Source organism: Saimiri boliviensis, chromosome 4, assembly GCF_048565385.1.
Source record: "Saimiri boliviensis isolate mSaiBol1 chromosome 4, mSaiBol1.pri, whole genome shotgun sequence".
Taxonomy (NCBI): Eukaryota; Metazoa; Chordata; class Mammalia; order Primates; family Cebidae; genus Saimiri; species Saimiri boliviensis.
The window spans coordinates 89,734,658-89,756,455 of NC_133452.1; the positions used below are offsets into that span (position 1 = coordinate 89,734,658).

The 21,798-nt window shown below is 44.1% G+C and overlaps 1 long non-coding RNA gene and 1 other non-coding gene across 4 annotated transcripts in view; one reads left to right on the plus strand and one right to left on the minus strand.

The window, feature by feature from the left end:
* The window catches only part of LOC141584296 (uncharacterized), a 48,971-nt gene extending 29,498 nt beyond the window's left edge, over positions 1 to 19,473 (plus strand). For 2 of the 3 annotated variants that reach the window (XR_012517264.1, XR_012517266.1), the window contains exon 3: positions 7,628 to 8,562. This is a non-coding gene — a long non-coding RNA (uncharacterized LOC141584296). Of the gene's footprint in view, positions 1 to 7,627; positions 8,563 to 18,322 lie in introns of those variants that run through there. The other variant, XR_012517265.1, reaches the window with a different exon arrangement.
* Positions 18,568 to 18,674, minus strand: LOC120363388 (U6 spliceosomal RNA). Its single transcript, XR_005578944.1, has one exon. It is a non-coding gene; the product is annotated as a U6 spliceosomal RNA (small nuclear RNA).
* Positions 19,474 to 21,798: the final 2,325 nt, after the last annotated feature.

Genomic DNA, 21,798 nt, shown 5'->3' on the forward strand with positions numbered 1-21,798 from the left:
AGGAGGAGAAGGAGGAGGAGGAGAAGGAAGAGAAGGAGGAGGAGGAGAAGAAGGAGGAGGAGAAGGAGAAGGAGTAGGAGGGGGAGGAGGAGGAGGAGAAGGAGGAGGAGGAGAAGGAGGAGGAGGAGGAGGAGGAGGAGGAGGAGAAGGAGGAGGAGGAGGAGAAGGAGGAGGAGGAGGAGGAGAAGGAGGAGGAGAAGAAGGAGGAGGAGGAGAAGAAGGAGAAGTAGGAGAAAGAGGAGGAGGAGGAGAAAGAGGAGGAGGAGGAGGAGAAGGAGGAGGAGAAGGAGGAGGAGGAGAAGGAGGAGGAGAAGGAGGAGGAGGAGAAGGAGGAGGAGGAGAAGGAGGAGGAGAAGAAGGAGGAGGAGGAGAAGAAGGAGAAGTAGGAGAAAGAGGAGGAGGAGAAAGTGGAGGAGGAGGAGAAGGAGGAGGAGGAGGAGAAAGAGGGGAAGGAGGAAGAGGAGGAGGAGAAGGAGAAGGAGGAAAAGAAGGAGGAGGAAGAGGAGGAGAAGAAGGAGGAAGAGGAGGAGGAGAAGGAGGAAGAGGAGCAGAAGGAGGAGGAACAGAAGGAGAAGAAGGAGGAGGAGAAGGAGAAGAAGGAGGAGAAAGAGGAGGAGGAGGAGGAGGAGAAGGAGGAGGAGAAGGAGGAAGAGGAGGAGGAGAAGAAGGAGGAGGAGAAGAAGGAGGAGAAGGAGGAGGAGGAGAAGGAGGAAGAGGAGTAGAAGGAGAAGGAGGAGGAGGAGAAGGAGGAGGAGGAGAAGGAGGAGGAGGAGAAGGAGGAGGAGGAGAAGAAGGAGGAGGAGGAAGAGAAGGAGGAGGAGGAGAAGGAGGAGAAGGAGGAAGAGGAGAAGGAGGAGGAGGAGAAGGAGGAGGAGAAGGAGGAGGAGAAGGAGGAGGAGGAGAAAGAGGGGAAGGAGGAATAGGAGGAGGAGAAGGAGTAGGAGGAGGAGAAGGTGGAGAAGAAGGAGGAGGAAGAGGAGGAGAAGAAGGAGGAGGAGGAGAAAGAGGAAGAGAAGAAGGAGGAGAAGGAGGAGGAGGAGGAGAAAGAGGGGAAGGAGGAAGAGGAGGAGGAGAAGGAGGACGAGGAGAAGAAGGAGGAGGAGAAGGAGGAGGAGGAGGAGGAGAAGGAGGAAGAGGAGAAGGAGGAGGAGCAGAAGGAGGAGGAGGAGGAGAAGGAGAAGGAGGAGGAAGAGGAGACAAAGAAGATGATCCTGGTAATGATAATGATGTTGGTGGTGATGACAATGTTGATGATGATGAAAGAGCAAGAGGAGGAGGAGGAGGAGAAGGAGGAGGAGGAGGAGGAGAAGGAGGAGGAGGAGGAGAAGGAGTAGAAGGAAGAGAAGGAGAAGGAGGAGGAGGAGGAGGAGCAGAAGAAGGAGGAGAAGGAGGAGGAGAAGGAGAAGGAGGAGGAAGAGGAGACAAAGAAGAAGATCCTGGTAATGATAATGATGTTGGTGGTGATGACAATGTTGATGATGATGATGAAAGAGCAAGAGGAGGAGGAGGAGCGGGAGAAAAGGGGAAAGATGATGTCAGTGCCTGGAATGATGTTGACGACGATGATGGTAAGATGAGTGTTGATGATGTTGATAAGGCTGATGACGATAGTGAGAAAGACAAAGACATGATGAAAACCAACAATTACTGAACATTCACCACGTCCAAGGCACTGTGCCAAGCATCTCACATTTATTGACTGAGGAAACCAGGGCACCAAGAGGGTAAGAGCATCACTGGCATCACGCAGGTGGTGAGGGTGCAGTCAGGACTCATGCCCAAGACTGCCTGACTCAACAGTCCTTAACTGCATGGGTGTCACCATTTTGAGAGACTCTAGACTGGGAGCTCAAAAGAATTGTCTCAATCTTCTCCATAGATCAGAATCGCCTAAGGAACTTTTAAAAAATACCAAGGCCTGAGTCTCAACCTTAGAGAGTCAGAATCAATCCTCCTCCTCCTCCTCCTTCTCCTCCTGATACTGAGCCTGGGTATTAGGTGGAGCCTGGGTGTCAACATGACTCATCCAGGTGATTTTGAAAACCACACTGCCCAGATGGCTACTAAGGTTGCCCTGTCCTGGCATTTCAGGCATCTCTGATCATCCTCTGTTCTCCCTGCTGAGGAGACTGCAGGGAGGGAAGTCTGTTGAGACATCTCCAGGAGGAGACGGGAGCTGGAAAAGCTGGAGTCAGGTGAGCCCTGGGCAAGCCAGGCTATGAACTGTGAAAGAGCACATGAATTGGCCCTGGGCAATGTCACCATTTTCCTCAACTTTCTGGCCATCTGCTGATTGTGGGGCATTTCAGAAATAAAAACAATATTCCCTGGGTGTTATTTCATAATAGGGTTCCTCCCCTAAAAGCAAAGGCAGTGTGTTGTCCTGGGAGTGAACTTAGAATAGTATGATTTTATTTTGAAACAGTCACCACCTTAGAGAGTTTGTACCACTCAAGCTTTTTTTTTTTTTTTTTTTTGAAATGGGATCTTGCTCTGTTACCTGGCACTATCATAGCTCACTGTCACCTCAGACTCCTGGACTTAAGCAATCTCCCCCACTCTCCATCCCCCACCTCCCAACTACCTGGGACTACAGGAGTACACCACCATGCCTGCCTAATTATTTTAGTTTTTGTAGAGATAGGGGTCTCACTTTGTTGCCCAGGCTGGCCTTGAATTCCTGGGCTCAAGTCATCCTCCCACCTCAGCCTCTCAAAGAGTTGGGATCACAGAGTGAGCCACGGAGCTCAACCCCAAGTTTCTTATTTGTAGTGAGGAAACTGAGGCCCAGAGAGGGACAGTGGCATGCCCAAGCCCAAGGGACCAACTTACTATCCCTTGGAATGGCCTGCTGGCTGCTGCTGTGAATGAAAGCACTCCAGGATTCTTGCTATGAAGCCCTTATTCAAAAAAAAAAATCAATATGCTTTATATAATTTTTGTTCATCTCTTGGAAAGATGCAATGTGGCAGTTAAGTCCACAGTCAATATTTTTATGAACTCTGTGGAAAATATGATGTTAAAAGCTTTTGGTAACCACTTCATTAAGCTTGGCTTTTTCTAGGCCACCACAAAAGGTAAATAAACCCTAATGAGTAATATGCCCAGATTGAGATCCTGTAAACTATCCAAAAAGTCAGCGCCTCAAAGCACATTCATCCCCCCACACCAAGCCTCAGAGGAGTCTGAGAAAGGTGATCCTAGCCCTGTGCTGTGCACCAAGACCTTCAGACAAAGACTTATTAACCCACAAATTAGATACTAACTAAATAGAGCCAGAAATTCCACAGACGGAAAAGAATTGCACAGCATCGGTAATACCGTGAAGTTAGCATGCTGCCAGCTGGGCTCCCAGCACAGTAGAATTCCCTGGTAACCAGCACATAGAGATTAATGGGGCTGCTGGGCCTAACAATGACCCCAGGCCTTATTCTTTCATTCTTTCCACAAATTAAATGCTAGGTATTGGGGATTCAATAGTGATTCACACAGAGTTCCAGCCCTTCAGGAGCTCATTGTCTTTTGGGGAGAAACTGGCATGAGTACAAGGAAACAGACTTGTCATCTAGGGGTACAATGGGATGTAAGGGGAGTGAATGCCCCAGACTGGGGAGCAGGGTCACGAATACTTCCTTGGAAGGACTGTAGAGTTGAAGGAAAGAGCTCATCTTTAAAACAGGAGAAACTTGAGTGTATTTACAGATGACGGGAAAAGCCACCAGAAAGAGAAAGGTCAGTTAATGGCGTGAGTTTCCTAAGATGGTATAAGAGAATGGAGCTGGGTTGGGGATGAGCCTTAGGAGGAAGGAGAACCTGCCTGTGAAACAGATGAGAACGAGACAAGGGTGGACACAGATGTGCGTGCCCTGGTGGACAAGAACTGGAGGTAAGGAAACAGGAAGGGGCGGCTGCTTTGGGTCAACTAGGAGGTGTGACATCATCTCAGAGTATAGGGGATGGTGAAGAGGAAAGGGCTTCATGAGAGGGGAGAGTTTAAAAAAGTGCCAGGAAGAACTGACATGGGATTTACTGTGTCATAGAGGATGTCTACTGGGAGGTGATGGGGACCCGGCTGTGACCATTAAAGAAGAGTAGGGCCACAGCGAATGGTTGGCTGGGCTTCTGAAGAAGTCCCCAGCAACATGAGTATAGGCACAAAGAAGGCTGGCTCCATTTAGGATCAGTTTGTCCAGGTAGATATAAGGGCAAAAAAAAAATCAGGCAAAAGAATAAAGAGTTTTCCTAAGACAGGCTGAAGTGATGGCATATGATGGAGTGGAGACAGAAAGGGCTGATGGAGTGGAGAAAATGAAGCAGCTGAGGGTCTTCAGGTCTCATCTTTAAATATAGGAGAAACTTGAGTGTATTTACAGATGATGGGAAAAGTCACCAGAAAGAGAAAGGATTAAGGTCAGTTAATCCGGTTAAAAACAGATGCTGTGACATTAGTGGAGGAAAATGCTAGAAGGACAGTGATCCTTAGAGGACTGTGAAAACTTCAGTTCCAGATAATGAGCTAAGTTATTTGGACCAACTGCCTGCTGAAAACAATCAAGAATGCTGCATAAAATATAAAAACATCTTAAAGGTAGAATCGTAAGGAATTACCAGGCCATTGTGGAAGGGAAAAAAAGAAGCCAGTGAGCGCAGAATCTGCTTTGGCCCTGAAGGATTCTGCCATCTTAGCAAATCTGAATTTTTGTTTTGTCTACCAAAATCAAAACCAAAGGCCAGCGCAAAGTGTAGGAGTCTAATAGGAGGCCTTTGGCACTATAAGCTGGGCTTTCTAAGACTATTTCCTCTAAAGTAAGAGGGGAACCGAATTAAACCAATTCTTACATGGTTTTACAGCTCAGATTTGTACCACCTAGGTGGTCCAGGGAAATTCAAACCTTGATTTTGGATTAAGGTGAGATTTCCAGACACATATCCTCTATAAACAATTTTTCAATAATAATGGCCAGCACACAGTCAAAAATAACTAAATATACTTAGAAATAAGATACCATGAGGAACACACACATATAACAGACACATAGATTTCAGATATTGGTACTATTAGATACAGACTATGAAAAACTATGCTTACTATGTTTAAAGAAATAAAGATCAGTCCTGCAGGGAACAGAAACCCCAAAAAAATGACATGGCGGATTTGAAAATCAAATAGAATTCTTAGAACTGAAAAATCCAATAATCAAAGTAAAGAATGATGTTGGCTTTTGAGGTTTCTGAGATAGACCAGTTGCTAGTGTTGATGTCCAAAGAATGGCCAGTGGGAGTTTGCAGCTGAGATGGAGTGGAGGAGTCATTCAGGGGATTGAAGTGATACAGAAACTGGGAGGCTAAAGGGTTGGGGGGATTTTTCACATGGCCTGTGAAGTCATCCAAAATTATGACAGGACTGGGGTGGGGAGACAGGTGCCCAAGATATCACTGGATGAAGGGAAGATTAGTGGACAGAGATGAAGAGAGAGTAGTCTTGACAGTGAGACTGAAACATAACAGAGTAAGGAATTCCAAGAGAAGTGAAGAAGTAATCTGGAAATGGCCCTGAGGAGTGAGAAGGATGGATCCCATCTCTCTGCCAAGAACTGTAAAGGGTCTGGGATTTTATGCTACTTACAGGCTAACAGCTGAGCGTGCCACAGCTTTGTGGATGCTGACAGAAGACTTGAGACTCAGGTTAGAGATGAAGTTCAGTGTATTACTCATGGCAATGGCAGCAGCCAGAGGATCTGCATTTGTATTGATTCTTTGAGTTGCAATTCATACAGGAGGATGCAAAGAAGGTCAAGTCATACCCACATGTGAAGTGAGTTATTTTTTTAGGAGAGGAACCCTGAATTTATGTACTCTGAATCTTTTATCACAAGCAGTAAGTCTGCCTGCTTTTTGCTCTGGAGGGAGGCATTATCTTTGTTACACTGGTCAGTAAGCATACTTGCCAGGGTTTAGAGAAAGTGGTATCCTCAGAGGCCAGCAGGATTTTAGGTAGAGCCAGGAGGTAGGATATATTCTATGAGAAAGTTAAGAATTTAGAAAATTTGTTCCTACTCACTAAAAAGAAAAGTGCTTGGATCATTAAAAATAAAAATGTGTACCAAAATTATGTTTAGTACAACATGCTACAATTCAACACTGTATTGTAGTGCATTCCAGAAAAGACAGAATGAAGGAGGGGCTGGGCACTGGACAAGAAATGAGACCTGCATGGTGGTCCAGCTCTCCATCAACAGCACACTTTCCCCTCGTGGTCATCGTTTCCTCATCTGTAAAGTGAAAAGGATGGAGATAGTGAATAGTTTTGAGATCTCTTTGTAGCTCTGTTAATAGAAGATTTTCATGCTTAGAAAATTGGCAATCTAAATATAATACCTAAAGAAATTCTCTGTTGGCCAGAAAATCCTACTTTCTAGGACAGAGTTTACTAAAAAGGCAATGAAGAAGGTGGCAGTGATAACAATGACTGCCAAACAGTAGATGGAAGCCATGGCTCCCAGCCTGTGCTTCCCTTTGTCTGCTTTGGATGCCAGAAGTATCCATGGATATTACTGCTGAGAGAGTAAGTTTGTTTTAACTTTCTGGAGAGGCTGACTGACCAACCCTGATTTCCTAATGTACAAATAGACACTTAGAGTCTCAGAGAGGCAGCATGTGTCAGAGAATGAATGTGGGCTTTGGAGTCCAACAGACCTGGGCATAAATCCAGACTGTTCCACTTGCAGGCCATGAGACTAGAGTGTTACTATTTTGTGGCCTGCCTCACATCCCTCTCTTTTGGGAGCTGCACACTCACTTTCTGGAGCTTGCCCATACCCCTACTCTATCCATGCGGTTCTTGTGGGAAGTGACACTTTCTTACATGACCAGGCCCCCTGGACACAATTGATTGGTTAAGGGGCAGGTATCTGGCCAAAGCTGAGCCAATCAGAGCCTTTCCCTGGGATTTCTGAGATCGGAACTGAGGAATGGCATCAGTCCTCTTGTGGGCAAAGGCTGAAGATGACAGGCGTGTGGGAATGTAGGCAGACACACACCCTGCCATGTGCAGAAAGCCAGTCCGCAGTGACAGCAAAGCTGAGAGGTAGAGAAACAGGCCTGGTGGCATCTGAGCCACTGCTTCTAGTTGTTCTGAGGCTTGGCTGCCCCTTGCCTTTCCCATGCATGGTTTGGTTCTTAAACACTTTGTTGTATTTCCCGAACCATCAAGTGTCCCTTTTTGTGTAAGTTTGTCCCAGTTGGCTTTGATCATTTGCAACCAAAAGAGGTCTGACTCATTTAGAAATCCTGGGCAAATCGCCCTCACAGTTCCTCCATTTCCTGATTTATAAAATGGTAAAAATTGGGATCAAAATGTATAGTATTGCCGTAGGGGTAGCTGAGAAGATTAAGTGACAAAACATATGAGAAAGCCTGGCACTGCGCCTTGCCAGTAGGGGAGCTTAAGAAATATTATTTTCTTTCCTTTTTGGCCTTAAAGTCATCCAGGGTGCTATTTTTAAAAGCTAACATTTATTGAGCACTTATTCAGAGCCAGGCATTGTACTCGGCGTTTACAATGCGTGATTGCATTTAGCCCCCACAATAATCCTATGCAGTAGCTACTATGATCTTCATTTTACAGATGTGGAAACCATCATGAGGGCGTGGATAAAGGGACTGTGAACTGTTTGCTGGAGTGAAGGCCTCCACCCCATCCCAAAGCCTGCACTGCTGGAGGCTCAGAGGAGGTGAGTTCAGACAGTTAAAACACAGATGTGAGAGCAAATGTTGAGAACTTACTACCTGGAAAAGAGATTTAGGCTGAAAACAGAAACAGTTCCGAGATGGTTTGGCTGAGATAACTAGTAATGGGCTACAGAGGGGTTATTAAGGGAGGGTGAGCCAGGTGGGGCCCACCTTTTGAACTTAACCTTATGGAGGAGACACCCCCTCCCTCACCTAATGGAATCTCCCAGCTCCCTTGCATGACACAGCAATGTCCCAAGAGGGCTTATGGCTGCCCAGAGTGGAGGGGAGAGAGATACTATGGCTTGGATGTCAGTGTCCCTCCAAAACTCCTGTATTGGTCCCTAATACCCAATGTGATAGTATTAAGAGGTGAGGCCTTTTCAGGTGAATAGGTCATGAGTGCTCTGTTCTCTTGAATGGATTAATGCTCTTATAAATGAGTATGAAGGGAGAGCCTAGATGCCCTTTTACTCTTTTGCCCCCTCCACCACGCGAGGACGCAGAGCTCGCCCCTTGCACCACGTGAGGACGCAGCAAGAGGATGCTTTCTCATCTTGAAAGCAGAGAGCAGGCCCTCACCAGATACCGAATCTACTGGCACCTTGATCTTGGATTTCCCAGTCTCTAGAGCCGTGAGAAATAAATTACTATTATTTGTAAATTATCCACACTAATGTATTTAGTTATTGCAGCACAAATGGACTAAGACAGGAGGGAAGTGGATTAAAATCCTGTTGGTGCTAAGATGCTGTCCTGTGCTTCAAGGGACATGAAGCTTGGACACAGGACAGAGGTGGGTTGGGAGCCAGGGAAGGTGAGGAGCTGAACTGGAGCAGCAATCAGGGTGGGTGGGGGATGGGATGAGAGCCATTTCTTAAGATGGTTTCTTGGACAGACTGAAGATATTGAATAAATTTTACTACAGAAAAAAAGAAGGAAGGAAGGAAGAAAGGAGGGAGAGGGGAAGGAGGGAGGAGGGAGAAGTGGGGGAAGAGGGAAGGAAGGAAAGAAAGATAAAAACAAAAAATCAGACTATAATGATTAATGATTGGCATGTTTTAGAAATTTCCTTTCTGATTTTGGAGGCCCAGTTTGCATACATTTCAAGAGACCTGTCGTTGTCACAACATGTGCATTTCTGGCTGCTTCTGTCGGGAATCTTTGTAGTTCTGGCGGTCTCCAGGAACAAAGCGTAATGATTTTGACATTTCAGAGGCTTGGTTTGGAGGTCGGGTGGTAGAAGCAACATGGTGTGGCGCTAGGAGCACTGAGTTCTGTGTTTGAATTCTAGTGGCTCTCTTAACAGGCTGTGTGATTGATACAAACAACTTGTTGCTTTTCTCTGAGCTGTGCAGGGAATAGTTTAAATTTCCACAGTGGCTGCCTCTGGGCCTGCTGAAGGGGCATGGAACCCCACCCTTGCCCCTCTTCAAGAGCCCCTACCTTTATTTGCTTTAGACTCTGGGATCTGGAAAAAAAAATTTCAAGTTTTTAAAAACAAGTATTTTTTTTTTTTTTTTTTTGGTTTGTTTTTAATTTGAAAAAAAAAAAAAACAACTTTATTGTGTATATTCAAGGTATACAACAATGTTATGGGAGATATATAGATAGTAAAAAGGTTACTATAGGAAAACAAATTAATATATTTGTCACCTTACATAGTTACCCTTTTTTTTTTTTTTTTTTGTGACAAGAGCAGCTAAAATCTACTCATTCTGCAGGAACCTCAGTTACTATTAATTGTATTTCCTATAAGCCCCTACACCGGAGAACTCTGGACTTGTTTATCCTACATATTTGCTACTTTGTATCTTCTGCCTACATCTTTTCATTTCCTCCTCACCTCCCACCCCAACCCCTGGTAGCCACTGTTTTGTTCTCTATCTCTGTGTATTTGATTTTTAAAAAAGATTCCAGGTTGGGTGTGGTGGCTTATACCTGTAATCCCAGCACTTTCGGAGGCTGAGGCAGGCAGATAACCTGAGCTCAGAAGTTTGAGACCAGCCTGGCCAACATGGTGAAACCCCATTTCTATTAAAAATACAAAAATTAGCTGGGCATGGTGGTATGCGTCTGTAGTCCCAGCTACTCAGGAGGCTGAGGCAGGAGAATTGCTTGAACCCAGGAGGTAGAGGTAGCAGTGAGCTGAGATCATGCCATTGCATTCCAGCCTGGGCAACAAGAGTGAAATTCCATCTTAAAAAAAAAAAAAAAAAAAGATTTCACATATAAGTAAGATCATGCAATATTTTTCTTTTTGTGTCTGGTTTATTTCATTTAGCATAATGTCCTCAAGGGTCATCCACATCGTGGCAGATGACAAGATCTCATTCTTTTTAAGGGATAAATAATATCTCATTTATCTATCTACTATCTATCATATTCTCTTTTTTTCCCTTTTACTGATTGTATTTACATATTTATAGGGTACATGTGAGTATTTGTTACATGCATAGAATGAGTAATTATCAAATCAGGGTATCTGGGGTATCCATCATCTTGAGTGTTTCTCATTTTTATATGTTGGTGTCATTTCAAATCCTTTCTTCTAGTTACTTTGAAATATAAACAATATTGTTGCTAAGGATAGTCAGCCTAGTCTGCTATCAATAATTAAAACTTATTTCTTCTATTAACTGTATGTCTCTACCTCTCTTCATCCCCTCTCCTACTAGCTGCGACTCTTTCCAGTCTCTGGTATCCTGTTTTCCCAGCACCGTTTATTCCTTTTCCCAGAGGATGTTCTTGGTAGCTCTGTTGAAGATCAGTTGCCTGTAAATATGTGCCTTTATTTCTGTATTCTCTATTCCGGTCCATTGATCTATGTGTCTGTTTGTATATCAATACCATACTAGTTTGGTTACCAGACCCTTGTAATATGTTTTGAAGTTGGGTACTGTGTCGTCTCCAGCTTTGTTCTTTCTGCTCAGGATTGCCTTAGCAATTTGGGCTTTTTTGCTTTCATATAGATTTTGGGATTTTTTTTTTTTCAGTTCTGTCAAAATGACGTTGGGATTTTGATAGGGATTGCATTGAATCTGTAGATTGATTTGGGCAGAATGGTCATTTTAAGAAAATTAATTCTTTTGATCCATGAGCATGAGATATCTTTCCATTTGTTTGTCGTCTTCAATTTCCTTCATCAATGTATTCTGGTTTTCCTTATAGAGATCTTCCACCTTTGTTAAATTTATTCCTAGATTTTTTTTTTTTGTCTTTGGTAGCTCTTGTAAATGCGATTGCCCTCTTGATTTCTTTTTTGGCCATTTCATTATTGGTGTACAGAAGCACCACTGATTTTTGTATGTTGATTTTGTATCCTGCAATTTTACTGAATTTGTTAATGAGTTTTAAGAGTTTTCTGGTGGAGTCATTTGATTTTTCTAGATACAAGATTATGCCATCCACAGAGACAATTTGACTTGCTCTTTTCCAATTTGGATGCCATTGCTTTTTCTTGCCTGATTGCTCTGCTTAGGACTTCCAGTACTGTGTTGAATAGGAGTGGTAAAAGTGGGCACCCTTGTTTTGCTTTAGTTCTTAGAGGAAAGGCTTTCAGCTTTTTCCTGTTCAGTATGATGTTAGCTGTGTTTGTCATATACAGCCTTTATTATTTTGAGGTATGGTTCTTCTATGTCTAATTATCATGAAGGGTGTTGAATTTTGTCAAATACATTTTTATCATGAAGGGTATTGAATTTTGTCAAATACATTTTTCTGCTTCTGTTGAGATGATCCCTGTGGTTTTGTCCTTCATTCTGTTGATGTGATGTATCATGTTTGTTGATTTGCATATGTTGCACCATCCTTGCATCCCTGGGATAAATCTCATTTTATCTTGTTGTATTATCTTTTTGATGTGCTGTTGGATTTGGATTGCTAGTATTTTGTTGAGGATTTTTGCATCTATGTTCTTCATAGATCATAGATATTGAACTTAGAACATAGAACATAATCTTCATAGAACATAGATATTGGCCTATAGTTTTCTTTTTTTGTTGCGCCTTGTCTGGTTTTGGTATTAGGGTAACGCTGTCCTCATAGAGTGAAGGAAGATTCCTTCCTCTTTAATTTTCTGGCAATAGTTTGAGGAAGATTAGTATTAGTACTTCTGTATACATTTGGTAGAATTCCATAGTGAATCTATCTGGTTCTAGGATTGTCTTTATTGGGAGACTTTTTTTTTTTTTTTTTTTTTTTTTTTTTTTTTTTACCAGTTCAATCTTGCTCCTCATTATTGGTCTATTCAGGTCTTCTATTTCTTCCTGATTCAATCTTGGTAGGTTGTGTGTTTCGAGGAATTTATCAGTTTCCTCTAGGTCTTCCAGTTTGTTAGCATATAATTGTTCATAAGAGTCTCTGAGGACTTCTGTATTTCTGTGGTATCAGTTGTAATGTCTCCGTTTTCATTTCTGATTTTGTTTATTTGGATCTTCTGTCTTCTTGCTTGGTGTAGTTAATGGTTTATCAATTTTGTTTACCTTTTTGAAGAACCATTTTTTGTCTTACTGTTGTGTTTTTTTAGACTCCGTTGCATTTAGTTGTGCTTCTGCTAATTTGGGGTTTTGTTTTCTCTTGCTTTTCTAGTTTCCTTTCTAGGTTATTTATTTAAAGTTTTTCTTTTTTTCTTTTTCTTTTTTTCTTTTTTTTTTTTAAATAAAGCTGTTTATTGCTATAAACTTCTCTCTTAGCACTGCTTTTGCTGTCTCCCACTGGTTCTGGTATGTTGTGTTTCTATTTTGATTCAAGAAATTTTTTGATATTCATCTTAATTTCTTCATTGACCAAATGGTTGTTCAGGAGCATGTTATTTAATTTCCATATATTTATACAGTTTCTGAAGTTCCTCTTGGTATTGATTTCTAGTTTAATTTCTTTATGATCTGAGAAAATACTTGGTATAATTTTTATTTTTGAAATGTTTTGAGACTTGTTTTGTGGCCTAACATGCGGTCAGTCATGGAGAACATTCCATGTGCTGATGAGAAAAATTTATATTCTGCAGTGGTTGGATAAAATGTTCTGTAGATGTCTGTTAGGTCCACTAGATCTACAGTCCCATTTAAGTCCAATGTTTCCTTCTTGATTTTTTTTTTTAATTTATCTTCCTGTGGTATTTCAGGAATCCTTGCTGATTTTCTATCTAGATGGTCTGTGTAATGTTGAGAGTGCTGTGTTGAAATCTTCTACTATGATTGTATTGGAGTCTCTTTCTTTCCTTAGATGTAGTAGTATTTGCTTTATGAATTTGGGTGCTCTGGTGCTGGGCACATATATATTTAGAATTGTTACATCTTCTTGCTGGGTTGATCCCTTTATCAATATATAATGACCTTCTTTGTCTTTTTTAAACTGTTTTTGACTTGAAGTCTGTTTATCTGATATAACTATGGCTACTCCTGCTTGCTTTTGGTTTCCATTTGCATGGAATATCTTTTTCCATCCCTTTACTTTCATTCCATATATGTATTTACAGGTAAAGTGAATTTCACGTAGGCAGCATATAGTTGAATTTCTTTTTATTCATTCACCCAGTATACGACTTTTAAGAAATAGAATTTAATCTGTTTACATTCAGGGTTATTATTGATATATGAGGTTTTATTCCTGTCATATTGTTCATTGTTTTAGGGTTGTTTTGTATAGTCTTTGTTTCTTTCTTTTTCTCTTATTGATTGTCCTTGTGGTTTGCCGATTTTCTGTGGTAATACCATGTGAATTTTTTAGATCTTTCTCATTTGTGTGTTTGCTTTATTAATGCATTTTATATTTGTGTGTGTTTTCATTATGGCAGCTGTCAACCTTTAGTTTCCAGGTTTAGGACTCCCTTGAGTATTTTTTGTAAGGCCAGTCTAGTGGTGATAAATTGCCTCAGCACTTGTCTGGGAAGGACTTTGTTGCTGCTTCATTTATGAAGGATACTTTTGTAGGATGTAGTATTTTTGAGTGGCAGTTTTTTTTTTCTTTTAGAACTTTAGATACATCACCTCATTCTCTCCTGGCCTATAAGCTTTTTGCTCAGAAGTCCACGTTAGTGTAATGCAGACTCCTTTTTAGGTTACTAGATGCTTTTCTTGTGGTTTTTAGAATTTTCTGTTTGTCATTGACTTTAGACACTTATACTCTAATGTATGGTAGATACCTTTTTTTGCATTGTGTCTGATTGGGGATTGCTGGGCCTCATGTATCTGAATGTCTAAATCTCTTGCAAGACTTGAGACATTTTTATCTGTTATTTTGTTAAATAGATTTTTGACCCCTTGTTCTCCCTTCGTCTTTGAGAATACGATTTGATAGCTTTGTGGTGTCTCATATGTCATGAAGACTCTGTTCATTCTTTTGTATCTCCTTGAGCTTCTTCTTGAGTATTACAGTTTTGAATTTCTGGGATTTTGTGAATTTCTTTTTGATTGGGATCTGTTGCTGGGAAATCATGTGTTCCTTTGGAGATGTCCTATTTCCTTGCTTTTTTATGCTTCCCGTGTCCCTCTGTTGGTGTCAGTGCATCTGATGTTATAATCTCTTCTTCCAGTTTTTGAATTTGCTTTCATAGGGGAGTTTTTTTTTTCTTTTCTGAAGATGTACCAGTGGTGTTGGTTGGATAGGGTCCTTTGGCTCTGATTCTGGGTGCATGCAGTAGTCTAGTCTCTGTGTGATTTCTTTGGCTGTAAACAGCATCAGTTGTATCTGTGATCTCCTTGGTAGTTTTATATGTGGTTATTAGGAGGTTACAGTGAAATTTTGCTGGGGACAGGGATGCAAGGTGGACAGGGATAACAAGTGGGCCTGAGTGGTGGCAGCAGTGGACTGAATGTGCCTGTTCTTGGGGCCCAGGGTGGTGTACACTGGCATTGATATTAGAAGAGCCAGGCAGGCTATTTTTGGGTCTCCTGATGGCTTGCTTAGATGCCAGTAGTGGTGGTTGGCTGGGTGGGTAAGCAGATTCTTGGGTCCCTGGGCAGCTGGTGTGGTATGGACAATGGCAGCACCAGTGGGCAACTCTCTGGATGCCAAGAAGTACACACTGGTGGTGCGGTGTTGGGTGGCCACCCACAGCCCAAGATACCCAGCTCTCAGGCTCACTCACTCTTAGCAGTAGTAGCACTGCAGCGCGAAGCAGTGGGAGCAGTACCTGCCTTTCATGCGTGGGCCTGGGCATGGAGGCCACATCACCACTGGGGGTACAGTTTCCACTCATAGCCTAGCTACTGTCAGGGTTTGTGTGGTAGAGGAGCTCTCTTGTGGTTTCAAGTACAACAGTCTGTGGGTGGGGAGGGTGTGGACCACTGAGGTTCTCTCATGTATCCATTCCCTGCGATACTGAACCCCTCCAGGCTCCTGGCTGATCACAGTTGTTCTCGCCTAAATGTTCTATTCAAGGTCAGTTTATCTATTCATAGCATTTGTTCTTTCTGGAGAGGTCAGGTGTCTAATGTCTCTAGTCAGCTATCTTGTCCCCTTCACCCATATCACAGTTTCTTTATCCATTTGTCTGAAGATGGACAAATGTCCCCTTCACCCATATCACAGTTTCTTTATCCATTTGTCTGAAGGTTATTTCCATGTCTGGGCTATTGTAAATAATGTTGCAATGAACATGGGAGGGCAGATATTTTTAGGAGGTGATAATTTCCTTTCCTTTGGTTATATGTCCAGGAGAGGGATTGCTGGCTCATTTGGTAGTGCTAGTTTTCATTTCTTTAGAAACCTCCACACTGTTTTACATAATGGCTGCACCAACCTACAATCCCACCAACAGAGTACGAGAACTCCCTCTTCTCCAAACCCTCGCCAGCATGTGGTATCTTTTGACTTTTCGATGTTAGCCATTCTAGCAGGCATAATATGGTATCTCACAGTGGTTTTGATTTGCATTTCCCTGGTGACCCAGGATGTGGAGCACCTTTGCATAATCAGCTGTTGGCAGTTTTTATGTCTCCTTTGGAGAAACATCTATTTAGGTTTTTTGCCCATATAAGAATATTTTTTGGTTTTTCTACTCTTGATTTGTATCAGTTCTTTATATATTTTTGATATTAACCCCTTATCAGATATATGTCTTGCAAATATTTTCTCCCAAACTCTAGGCTGCAAATTTCATTTTGTTGTTTGTTTTCTTTGTTGTGGAAGCTGTCTCGTTTTATGTAGTCCCATTTATTTATTTTTGCTTTTGTGGCCCGAGCTTTTTGTGTGATATCCTGAGAATCACTGTGAAAGCCAATGGTTAGGAGGGTTTCCCCTACTCTCTTCTAGAAGTTTTATAGTTTCTGATATTTCATTTAGGTCTTTTATCCGTTTCGAGTTGATTTTTGAGTATGATGTAAAATAAGGGTCTAATCTTACACTTTTGCAAGTGGAAATTCAGTTTTCTTAGGACCACTTATTGAAGAGACAGTTCTTTCCCCATCGTGGCCTGTCGGTGCCCTTGTCAAAAATTAGTGATCTGAATATATTTAGACCTCTTTCTGGGCTCTCTCTTTTGTTCTACTCATGTCTGCTTTCATTATAGTATATAGCCAATACTATAATGTTTTACTTACTATAGCTTTGTAATACGGTTTTAAATCAGAAAGTGTAATGTCTTCAACTTTGATTTTCTTTCTCAAGATTGTTTTGGCTGTTTGGGACCTTTTATGTTTCCATATGCGTTTCAGAATTGTTTTTACTATTTCTGTGAAGAATGCCTTTGGAATTTTGATAGGGAATGTGTAAGGCTTTTTAAATCAGTGGATGAGGCTATATACCTAAAGGTTCTTCCAGCACTTACATTTGTGGGTTTTCCAACCACAGAAGGCCTTAAAGGATTATGGCAAGAGCTAGACATGACTTCACCATGTGCTAAACTGGGGCACTCCCCATGTCCTAACTTTTCTGGTGTGAATTAAGAACCCCCCGTGTGCTAGGGATGCTGCTGACCCAGACAGGGAGAGAGTTTGTACCTGCACCTGGCAATCATTACCTCACTTGCTCGGAGGGCCCTGTGCTCACTGGGAAGCATCCGCCTGCTGCTAGCAAGGACTCGGTTTCGCTTTCAGCCTAACAATTTGGACATCAGAAGGTTTCAGGTTACTAGTGCTGCTTTAGTCCCACCTGAAGGAGTAAAAGGGGAGCAGTGACATCTGAAATCAAGATTCTGATCGTCTTTCGGGGGTTTTTGATGTTGGTTCAAGCCTGGCTGTTGGCTCAGCCAGAGCTTCCAGGGCAGGCCCTGCCCAGAGGCGCACAATGTGGCAGGAGTAGAAGGAGCTGTTACTTGAGCTTATGGCCAGGTAAGGAGAGACAGCTCCCTTTAGACAGCAGATCATGCCACCCACTCATTTATCCCAGGCTATGCATGGCTCAACCCATCCTTCCTGCCCAGTCCTGGCAGCTGTGCTCCTGCAAGCTCTTCCCTGGTCTCTCTCGTACACTGTGACTCCCTTCCTCAGGAGGCATTGGGAAGTCTCCCCTGGATGCCACTCTGCCGCCTCTGGGATTCTCTCCCACTCGAGGTGTGTCCTCCCACCAGTGGTCCCTGGACTTCCCGGGGAGACAAAGACCTGCCCCAGCTGGCCAACCCTTCCTTGCGTGTGGCCCTAGATGGTGGCCTTTTCTGGCTCTGCTTGCTTCCTGGCTCTGTCCTGACCCTGAAGCTCACCCTTGGCCTGCCCTGGGCTGGCTTCCACTGGAAATAAAACCACAGGGTCTTAGAGAGAGCCCCACCCTGGCTTACTCCCATTCACCAAATGAGTTAGAGATGAAGCTATTTGATATCTAGAACCCCCGAAGTGCCTGTCGTAGCAATCCCCATAGCCACAGCTTTGAGCCTGTTTCTTTTCTGTTGTGCAGTAAATAATAATCAAATCCAGTCTTTCAACACCTCCTCATTTTTAAGGAATTAAATACACACAACTCAGTGTGCAATTTGAGACCCTGCACAGTCTGGTCCCAGTCTACCTTCCCAGCTTCCTTCTCCTACTCTGTTAACACATAGCCTTTGCTCCCATCATTTTGCTGGGAGGCCACTTTCTGATTCCTGAATATGCCGTGAACTGCCTGCTCCGTACCATGATTCTGAGGTCTTCTGTCTGAATGGCCACCCCCACCCGGCCAACCTGTGTGTGCTGGATGCTGGACCACCCTCCCCAGCCCCTCCCCAGCTGCCCTGTCCCGCCCTCGCCCCAGCCTTCTCTGGTTTGGGGGTAGGTTCCTCTTCCCTCCCTTCCTCCCTGCCTGTCTGTATTCCTGAGGGCAGGGACTGCAATTTCATATCCCTCACAGTGCTCGTACAGAAAGGGGGCACCCTGAGTTTATTGTGTGAGTGGAAACGGAAGGGGATGAATGGCAGCTCCCCTTGGGCAACAGATCTGGCCTTGGAGTGAAGGGAGGAAGAGGGAGAATGAGGTTTCAGGGGTCTTCCTGGGCCCCCCAGACTGTGCTTGCCTGTGACCTCATGGTATGTAATGTTGGCACTAAGGCAACACTCATTACCATCAAATACACTTTTATGATTAAATTTTTTCCCTGATAGACATAGGTTTGGGAATATTTTGTCTGCCAAACAAATTGCATTTATTTACTCATCTATTTTCCTATCTTTGTCATTCAGAGGCCCATGTGGCCACCACTGAGAACTTCAGACCAGAAGAGACAACCAGAGATACTGCAACACACTCACCCAGAGCAGAGAAACCCTATTTTGAGTTTACCTATAGGACCTTATAACAGGCAAACAGATGATGTCTTCATAGTTTTAGAAATAACAAAATGAAAGATCATATCAGTGACCTCCTGAAAGGTTAATTGGAAATCTCTGGATTACTCTTTCTCATTTTCTCTTCTTTCTTTTAATTAAAAAATACGAAATGCTTCACGAATTTGCGTGTCATCCTTGCACAGGGGCCATGCTAATCTTCTTTGTATCGTTCCAGTTTTAGTATATGTCCTGCCGAAGCGAGCACAATGTTTCTCATTTTCTCTTAAAATACAAATTCCCTGGTTGGAGTAATACTTGAACACTGTTTGTTAGGTATACCTTAATGAATAGGGTTATTAGGGTTTAAGAGGATGAGGTCATCGGTGTGTATTAAACCATCAAGGGAGAGGACTAAGAGATGACCCTGAGACACCCAGTAAGGCAAATATTTGGAGACAAGTTTCCAAATATTGAACCCCTACTTGCCCTCAACAAGGTCTGCATGTTCAAATATTGGTTGAGAGAATTCCAAAGTCAGAGTGGGAGACCACGTTGGTCATACCCAATGTCCCAATTCTTCTACACAACGCAGTTTCACTCATGAGTGGGGCACTGCCCACTCTGGCTACAGGGGAAGAGCCTGGTTCCAGGCCGTTTCCCTCTGTCAGTGACTGTTTTGGTGATGAACGTGTAAGCCATTTCTGGCCGATGGTTTATAAGGGTGTTGGATCTCGCCCCTCTCTTGTAAGGTGAGGAGGAACTTCCTTCTTCACTCCAGCCTGCCTTCACACATGGTTCTGTGAAGATGTAACATTTGGTTTGTGACAGCCATGTTGTGACCACAAAGATAAACCACAGTAAGCCTTGGCATCACCATGGGGCCGAATCATCCCACCCACAGGCCCCTGACCTCTAGACTTCCCATTATGAGAAATGATAGATCTTATTAGTTAAGCAACTGCAGTCAGGCTGTTTTGTTCCTTAAAGGCACATCCTGATGCATCCAGGGGTGCCACAGGGAGGACAGGCAGCGGCATGGCAGCATGGGAGAGGGAATGCCCCCTTTGCTTGCCCACAGCCTTATCATTGTGAAGGCAGCCCATGGAGGGCAGGGCTGGGCCTTCCCTGGAGCTGGAGGTCTCTGGGGCACTCTCAGCCTCAGGAACAAAGGGCTTGAGCCCTGAGGACTCTGGTAGCTCTCGAATGTACCTAGCAGGGACCCACTCACCCAGCCCCACTTCCCGTCGCTTCCTGTTAGACCCCTGGAATGGGGTGTGAATGGTCTCTTCTGTGACAATCTTGCACATCCCGCCACTGATCCAGGCCCTTTAAAAATGGCTTTCATTCTTGTCTGGCATCTTCTCACTTCCTTCCCATGCCTTTGAAGTCCATGCCTTTGCCAAGTCTGCTCAGACTGCCCTTCCGCCAGCCCCTAGCCCTGGGTGATGATTTATCCTTTCACTGTAGAGCTCACCAGACCTCATTATGGTGGGGGATGAGAACTACATTTCCATTTGGTCATATCTGTAGGGGACCTTTCTGGCACCTGGCCATGCCTCCTGCCCACCTCCATTCCCACACACACTGCTGGGGTCTTGCTGCAGTACCTGTGACCAGCTGCTCGCGGGCTTGGCTGGAAGCCCCAGGGAGTCTACTCTGGGGAGCATTCCTTCATGGGCACCATGGTGCATACCTACCCCGGCTCTCTCACCCGAGTGGGGCAACTGTGAAGCACGCCCTACACAGGCCCTCAGGTACCCTCAGTGGTTACCTGTTCACAAACACACCCTACGGTGGCTTTCTTCCCTTCCTTGTCTCACTAGCCTACTTCCTGGGATGACCTCCCAAACAAACCACCTACCTCAAAATCCTTGTCTCAGGGTCTGCCCCTAGGTGAATTCAGCCCAAGTCAATATCTTACCCCCCTTACCCATGGGATCAAGACCTGAATCCATTGCCTACCACACCTCAAATTAGACCCAGACTCCATTATCAGCTCAGGGTCTGCTTTGGGTTCTCCTGCAAGGACAAACCAGCTAAGGATCTTTTGCTCTGTTTTTTTTTTTTTTTTTTTTTTTTTTTTTTTTTTTTTCTCTCTGACCACTGGCCTGGTCGTTAGTACTGGGTCCCCACTAGCCCCATGTTCATCTGCTACCATCTCCCTTGACCCCAGAGTCCAATCTTATTCCTTTGTTCCCTGCTGTGAGCTTCTCTGCCTTCCTAGAACAACTTCATCTTGTCTTCTCCTCCCCTGGGCCAGCACATCCCACAGCACGCAGCATGGTCAGCAGCTCTTCTGAGAAGCCATCCTCAGCTGCTCCACTCAGAGCCGGAGATGCCCCTTCATCCCCCTAGGATGCATGACACTCACCTCTGCTAGAGCCCTCCCCACATGGCTGGCCATGGAGACATTCATCTTCTGTACCTGGTGCGTGAATGAAAAAAGGTCTGCCCCGCCTTAACTACGAGCTTCCAAGGGACAGGGCACTTCCCTAATTCTTTATACTCACTGAAGGCACCTGCTCAACCAGGGCAGATGCGGTCCAGAAAATTGCCATCAGTGACTCAGCCCTCCCTTGACAAACAGGAGCTGGGGCCGAGCTGGTTTTGTGGGGAAGCAGGCTCCAGAGGATGAGGATCAGAAAAGAGCAGGAAGGTGGGGGTGGAGGGAAAAAGAAACAGAAAAACCTGCAAGTCATAAAGCAGCAGGGAGCCCTGCAAGTCATTAGATAATTAATCAAAGTGAAAAATCAGAAAGCCAGCTTCGGCTGCCATTACGGGGTTGCAGCTGCTGTTGGAGTCTGATTGAATAAAATCTTTATGAAGTTCACGTTTTGTCTCTAATTTCCTCCCTTGTTCTCTCCCATTCTGGGGCCTCATGTTCCCTGACTCCCAGATGTGGTGATAGGTGGTGGCAGGCAGCTGCCCTCCCCGACTCCCCTCCCGCCCACTCCAGGCTTGTCTGAGCCCCTCTCTGCCCTGGCTCCCGTTCAGCTTTCTCGGAGCTCTGAATACCCAAGCCCATGCCTCTTCCCATCTTTGCACCATTTTGGGCTATAGATCAAGTCAGGAAGGGATCTCCTGGAGCCTATTCTCCTACGAAACGGAGTGAATTCTAGAGCCCTCCAGATGCTAGCCCCTGCCCCGGAGTGTGAGAGTGGGCTGGGGTCCAGGTGGGTGGACTGGGGCATGATAGGTGTGGTCAGGCCAGGAGGTTGATTACTCAGTGTGTACTCTGTCAGACTCATCTTTGCTTTACAGGGGACTCAGTTTCTTCACTGGTAACCTTGATTGACAAAGACCCATTATATGGAGAGTAAAGAAATAAAGGCATTGAGCATTTCCTGAGTTCCAGGCACTTCTGCATATATGATTGAGTTTGCTTTTTA